The sequence below is a fragment of the Vespa velutina genome, chromosome 1 (assembly GCF_912470025.1).
Source record: "Vespa velutina chromosome 1, iVesVel2.1, whole genome shotgun sequence".
Classification (NCBI taxonomy): Eukaryota; Metazoa; Arthropoda; class Insecta; order Hymenoptera; family Vespidae; genus Vespa; species Vespa velutina.
In genome coordinates, this window is record NC_062188.1 from 7,692,277 (window position 1) to 7,700,111 (window position 7,835).

A 7,835-nucleotide genomic window follows, 5' to 3' on the forward strand; every position below is an offset into this window, starting at 1 on the left:
ATAGAGATAGGGAAAAAAAGAGAAGCAACTTTAACGATTCACAAATGACAAGTTGATAAAAACTAAATGATAAAGGGAAAACAAAAGGGAGAGAAAAAAAAATATTCATTTCTCATAGTAACGAATCAGACCGACCTATGTACTACCGAATAGATGATGATCGTATTTTCAGAGAAATCCGAGGTTATCCTGCGTGTTTGCCTGCCGGCAAGTCTGCGACCGGTTGGATATCGTCAGGATATATTCGCGCAGGAAATGGGTAGCTCCATTGTTTGCACATTCGTACAAACAGTGCAGCGTGAGGATGCGCCCAGCGAACTCTCTATGTTTGATTTTCGAAAGTGAAGCCGTACTCCATTGTACGCCGTATGCCGACGCGAATGATATCGCGAGTACGCTGGTATGTTGGCCTCGATAAAGAATCGAGACTGGGATTGTAAAGATGTCGATCATGAATAAAGATCGAGAAAATGATCGAGATGATCATTTTGTGAAATTCTGAAATATGAAAGAACCAGAAAGAAAGAAAGAGAAATAGAATAAATCGAAGGAATTTCAATTCGTAAAGAAATATTGAAGAAATGTAAGGGCAAATGGAGAGAAGGGAGAAGGTGGAGAAGGAAATGAGGAAGGCTCAAGAGGAAGTAAAAAGGAATGAAAAACTAGTGGCATTGAACGGAGAAATAGCCGGTGGTGGTATTCGGAGGTCCAGTCGAACGATCACCGACGAGACGGTGACAAACAGCGATACGGTGGAAACGTTGAAACTGGACGGCCGTCGTCGTATTGACAAACGACCTAACGCCCGTGTGGACCGCTGCATTCGACGAGATTCGAATTATCTCTGTTGGAGCTTGTCAATGCAAATGCCATACCTACATTCAATTACCCCTCGTCACGCTCCGATCAACGCGCTCCGCCGACGAGATACTTCCTACGTTCCAACCAACTCGATCTGATATCTTCAATGCCCTCCCCCCGCCAGCTGCTCCTCCACCCCATCCCTCCCACACCCCACCTCTTCTTTCTGTATTCTTCTTTTTTTCTTTTCCTTTTTTTTCTTTTTTCTCTGTCTCTCTCTCTCTCTCTCTCTCTCTCTCTCTCTCTCTCTCTCTCTCTCTCTCTCTCTCTCTCTCTCTCTCTCTCTATAATATTCATTCGCCTCGAGATTTCATTTCGAAGGTTTTAACACAGCGAAGTCGTGACATACTTTTGCAAAAATCGTGACAATCCATTCGTGTGATTTTTCTTTAAAGCGGCACATCGAGCCTTTTAAATTAGGTTAATCGTTGATAAAAATGAACACGAAACAAACCACATCGTGTCACACGCAACAATGTTAATCGATGGACTCGTCGTCGATTGATAATTAATACTCGAGAGCACTTCTCTTCTATGGGGAAAATGAAAACTAACCTTTCTTCCGCTCTATTCTACTCTACTCTCTCTCTCTCTCTCTCTCTCTCTCTCTCTCTCCCTTCATATCTCTCTCTCTCTCTCTCTCTCTCTCTGATTCTCCATCCACGTGGAATACGATACGGGATACAATTTGGACGATAACAAGATCGTACGTACATACCCACCTGGGGATCCGAAATTGTCTCCGGAGCACTCACGATATCACGACATCAAGATATCTAAATAAATACCACACTTTTCTATAATCACGAGGTCACGAATCGTCGAAGGGAAATTCGAATCTTCGAGTGGTCGAGTATCCAATGAGAAATAGAATCAGTCGATATAACATCGTGTAGCAGGTTTCGTGAGGGATCGTGGCGAGCACGTGTGTTGTCACGTTAGAGAGAGAAAGAGAAAGAGAGAGAGAGAGAGAGAGAGAGAGAGAGAGAGTTCGCAAACGTCCAATAAATGATAGGTCGACGACAACGTGCGTATGTGTCGTGCGATCGAACAACAAATAATCGTGATAATACTATTGTCGAGATAGAAAGATAGAAAGAAAAAAAGAAAGGAATGAAGGAAGATAAAAGAAGTAAAGAGTTTTATGTGTGTGTGTGTGTATGTGTGTGTATGTGTGCGCTTGGAAAACCGGTTGTTTCGTTTGTTCGCGATACGAAACCGAACAGGCCGCCTCTACCAGCGGCTTAGAGAGAGAAACGAGTACTGGCAGCGTGCGATGGTAACGTGGGTGCGTGCGAGCAACAAAGCTGACGGTAGCACCAGCAACACACCAGCAGCAACGCCAACGATAGCAGCAACCGTGCCGCGTGAACGTTAAACCACCCCTTTCGTTTCAACCCCTTCTCGTCTCTCTTCCTCTTCTCCACTCTCCTACAACGACAGAGGAACTCAACCCTCTCTCTCTTTCTCTTTCTCACTGATAGAACACGAGCGGAACTCTCTCCCCTCCCTATCTCTTCTCCAGCCGCCCCTACCCTTCCCTGTGCCGCCCCTTCCATGTGACGCTACCACCCCTACGACGACGTAGACGACGACGGGGGTGCTCCTCCAAGTTGGAGGGAGGATGCCGCTTAGACACCCATATCCCTCTTCCTCCTCCTTCTCTTCCTCCTTCTCCTCCTCTTCCTCCTCTTCTTCTTCATCCTTCTCTTCCTCTTTCTCCTCCTTTCATACCTCGATTCTCAGTGGTGAACATGTGTAACACGCAGCTTTGATTACGCGCCCGCGGCCTTGTAAAAATTATTATTATTATGTCGACCTACTATCACTATCACTAGTACTACTACTACTACTACTACTAATATTATTTACTTTCTTCTTTTTCTTTTTCTCTCCCCTTCCCCTTGTTTCTCTCTTTCTCATTGTCTCTCTATTTCAAAAATTCCATACTTTTCATTCTTCTTTTCATCTCTCTATTTTAACATCCTTCCTTTCTCTCTTTTTTATGCATTTCCTCTTCGTTCAATTCCCATTGACCGCCACTACTACGCGTTGATAGGTAACATAATCCACGTTAATGTTTTCTCGTATTCGGTTTGCCGATTCTTTGATTCGCTTGATGTTCGAAATCATCGATGGCCGTTAATTCGTGAGTAGAAAGCAGCCGTAATTAGAAACGCGATTCTAAATAGCCCGACGGGCTTCGGGAGTGGCAGAGAGAGACAGACATAGAGAGAGATAGAGAGAAACAGAGAGAGAGAGAGAGAAACAGAGAGAGACAGACAGAGAAAGAGAGAGAGAGAGAGAGAGAGAGAGAGAGAAGAACGAAATGAAAACGCGTTATCGATCGAGGGCTCGATTAAACCGTTCAATGGAGACGTACGACGAATCCGCGTTAATTCCTGCCCGTTGGACGGTGCAAAAGAATCGTTTGCATCTCGTTCCGCGCCAGCGAGTCGAACATCTATTTGGTTAATGCTTAAATGATCGCGGCTCATCGTTAACCAGGAGCTATCGTTAATCCTTATTATATTATACGTATAGATATTTTATATTTTTGTTGTAAATCCATGAAAAAAATTGAGTAAGTAAAATTACTTTTCTCAATAAAAAAAATCAATTTGCATACGTTATAGATGATTATATTCACAATGTGGATACGTATAAATAATACAAAAATTGTATAGGTATTTAAAAGAGGTATATGTAATATATGGATATATTCACATAATATGGATATCCATGTATAAGTATATAATCAAACGTAATATAGACAAGTATATACATATATATATATATATAAAACAATCATCAATATCCTTTCTTTTAAATCGTAAAATTATTCACAAATTTGTATTATACGATTAGAATCTTATCAAAAGCCCATACGAAGCCCATACGACTATCTAGTAGCAGTAAAATCATTAAACGAGCAAATCAAGAAACTTTCCCAATGAGAAACCACCGAACAGGTAAATGTTTCGGATATAGCAGAAGGACCTCCTCTCCCCAACCCCCTTAGAGAAGTCTTCGGGATGAGGGTAAATCGAAAACTCGTCGAAACGTAACGCGTGTGCCATTTCGCGGGTCCGGTTAGAGTGCGACGGTCAGGAAGAGAACGGTACGAACGCTAGCGGCTTCCCTGCTTTCTGGTCGAAGTGGGGCTAACCGCAGAATCGGAGGCAAGATGGCAAAAGTAAGTCGAGAGTCGAGGGGCGGTCCTGTGGCCTGCCCGGCCCACCGGCGCATCCTCCTCTCTCTTCTTCCTCCACAGCCAGAACTAAGATCACCTCACTCGAGATTTTCCCTTTTTGGCAAAAACATATAACTTTTTTCTTCTTTTCTTCTTCTCTTTTTTCTTTTTTTCTTCTTTTTTTTTTAAATCTAATCCAATTAATAAATCGCTAAAAGTCCATAGACTTTTTTCGTTTTCCCTTTCGATTATTACGTTCGCATCAATCTTTTACGAATGATTTTTTTAATTGATAATTATGTCGTGAATGTATGAAAATAAAAAATTAAAAATATTAAAACGTTACACGCGAACGGAAAAAAAAGAAAAAGGATATAATGAATTTTTTTTTTTTTTTTCTATTATAAAAACCTCATCATTTTTTTACTGACAAATCTATCATTTTATAAGTTTAGAACTTTTGTTAATGCTCGAAATCGTTTCAAATGAGAATAAAAATAAACACGTTGACAGAGGAAGGATGCTGCAATTTTTTTCAATTTTTCAATCCCATCCATTTAACTTTTCCATAATTTTATAAATTTAGAATTGTCATTAATGCTGGAAACTCTTTTAAATGGAAATGTTTCTAGAAAAAAAGAAGCTGAATTTTTATCATTTCAAAGCGCCACATTCATTGAACTTTTTTCATAATTTAATAAGTTCAGAATTTTAATTAATCCTCGAAACTATTGTAAATAAGTGTTACTGGAAAAAGAAAAACAAACAAACAAAAAGATGAATTTTATTTTTTAATTTCAAGAGCTATACCCATTGAACTTTCTCATCATTTTGTAAAAACCGAAGTCGTTGATCTCCTGATCGAAAAGTCGAGAGTGTACAACAAAAAGATCACCCCTTAAAGCACGACGTAAAAGGGTAGAATAAACATTTCCCGAATGGTTAGTAGCGACGTGGTACGAGAGCGAGCGGAGGGTAAAGGGAACTTGCGGTTTCAGAGAGGAGGAGATCGGTTCCAGACTTTGCGAGCGTGAGTGGGACGGACGTAGGGGTGCCGCCTACGTGCCGGAGAAAGATGGATTTTCGAGCGTCTAAAAGTAGACGAACGAGCTCGAACAAGTTTTACATGTTGGATAGTGATGATAATACTATACTACTCGTATGAAAATATAATAAAATCTTTCGACTATATCACATCCGATTATTTTTAAATGATTAATATAAATTTTATTTGTAAAATATCCCCAAAATTTTTTCCTTCTCATTATCGTTTATAAAAATATATGCCATAAATATATTGTATATTGTAAATATACGTTAAAAAGAAAAAAAGAAGAAAGAATAAAAAAAAAAGAAAAAAAAAGAAAAGAGGAAAAAAAGAAGAAAAGGAAGATTAATTGAATTCCAATTTTTTTAATTTTACAAATCGTAATTTTTTTTAATTCACATTAATGAACAAAATAATTTAAAGAAGAATTTGAATTCGTTCATGTTTCTAATACTGGTGTAGAAAACTTTCGTATTTCGGCGCTGAATGCTGCGCGAGTGGCAGAAAGTTAGATTATCGTTCGACTCTCAGTGTAGAGATGGCAGCATCGATATACTTTTACCATTCAGGGGTTGTTCCTATGTAAAAAGGGGAAAGTTCTTAAGATCATCCTTTCAATAGTTATACTTCTTACTGTATGACACGTAATACCATGACTACTTGGATATTTTATTTAAAAATTGAAGATAATTAATTAATTGTTTTTTCGAACGAAATGATATCATACTTTTATAATATTCTCGACGAAAATATCCTTCTAATCAAAGGGAAAATTAAAAAGGAATAGAAGAATAATCGAACGAATTCGACAAATCGATTCTCAATCATTCCAGTGCAATTCACGAGCGATATTGCGAGTTACGTTACGAAATTAATAGCTCGATGGAAAAAGATAATCGACGTTGGGATGCGTGATTATAAAAACGGTAAAAAAATAAAAATAAAAAATAAAAAAAAATATATATATATATGTATATATATGAAAAAAAAGATATAGAGTCAAGCAAACGATGATAAAACATTTATAAATTTAATCGTTTCCAACAAATCTTTATTCCGCATCAACTCGACGTTTACTAAATAAAGTCCCATTATATTCAAACATTAACATTAGATTTATAGAATCCATTAATTTGACGCATTTTAAATTTCGTCTTTATAATTACAAAAATCATCGATATTTTATCCAACATCTGCCAAATAAAAACGATTGATTGATCTATAATACATTATATTTACTAGATCTACAGAATCCATCAATTTAACACATTTCAAATTTCATATTAAAGATTAGAAAAATCATAAATATTATTTTTTAGTAATTTATTTTGATTTTTATTATCGTAATAATACGAATTAATGTTATAACAAAATAAACACGCATTTTAATACTAGAACTATTATAATCGAAATGATGATTCATAAATTAACACTTTTACAATTCTTGAGATCATAATTGGTAAAATATTGCTAATCGATATTTGTATTTTTGTTTATTTATTATTGTAAGACTAAATAAACTAAATAGACTAAATAAACTAAAATGATAACGAATAAAGTATTTTAGTTAAAAGGAACTCATCAAATAGACGGATGGGGTAAAAATAGATCGATAGTTTTACTGTTAATGTACCTGTCAACATGGCTGATTAACTTCATTTAAAAATAGATATACAATCAATATCCATAAATCTGAATTAAATCTTTTATAACTTTAATAATAATAACTTCGCAAATTAAACACTCAAATATCTGTAAATTTCAATTCATTTTACGACCACGGGTTTAATTGCTATTTCATATCAGAAATTATTACATAATACTTTCTAATGTGTTTTAAAATAGATGATTATAGCAAATTTTTTCTCCTCTTTTTTATTTTCGAAATTTTTAAGATCACCTTTAATCTTTTACAAATAAACTTTTAATTTTAAAATAATATTTTTAATTTCAACATATTTTTAATTTAAGAATAAAATGTTTGTACTTACATCAATCTTTTAACAAATATGGAAACAAATATGGACAAGTATTATAATAAATATTTTTTTCTTTTCCAAATCTAAGTTAAAAAAAATATGGAAAGTATAACGTAGTTGAAAGAATTTTTTATGATATTATTAACGAAGGATATCGCATACTACATTGTTACTTTCCGTAATTGTTGATAGAGTAGCAAATATTTACTCGTTATTGATGTTATCTTTCACATATTATTTGTAAACATTTCTTTCTGTATATTGAAACACATGTAATGAATATATGAAAAAAATGTTATTCCATTAGTTTTCTTTTCATGAGATACATTGAAAGAAAATATTTATTAGGAAATACCGACATTGTGATAAGTGCTTAGCTCTAAGTGCAGATGTATTTATTGCACGTATTACACCTGAAGGATATCATTTTGAACATCGTTAATTAAAACAAAGGTATAGTGCTTTAATGTTTCTTCGATACGAATGAAAAAAAAATGAAAAAGAAAAGAAAATAAATTCATTATGATACTTCACGTTAAGATTCGTCACAGTATACGTTAAAATATAAATTTACAAAAATTATAGGCTCGACTATAAAAAAAAAAAAAGAAAAAAGAAAAAACTGGAAGTAACCTTGAAAAAACTCCAAGAGAAAAAAAAACAAAATTGACAAACAACTAAATATAATTATTTTAAAGTTCTTCTTATACAATTTTACATCAATTAACATAACTTTTCTATCGATCAACAAAAA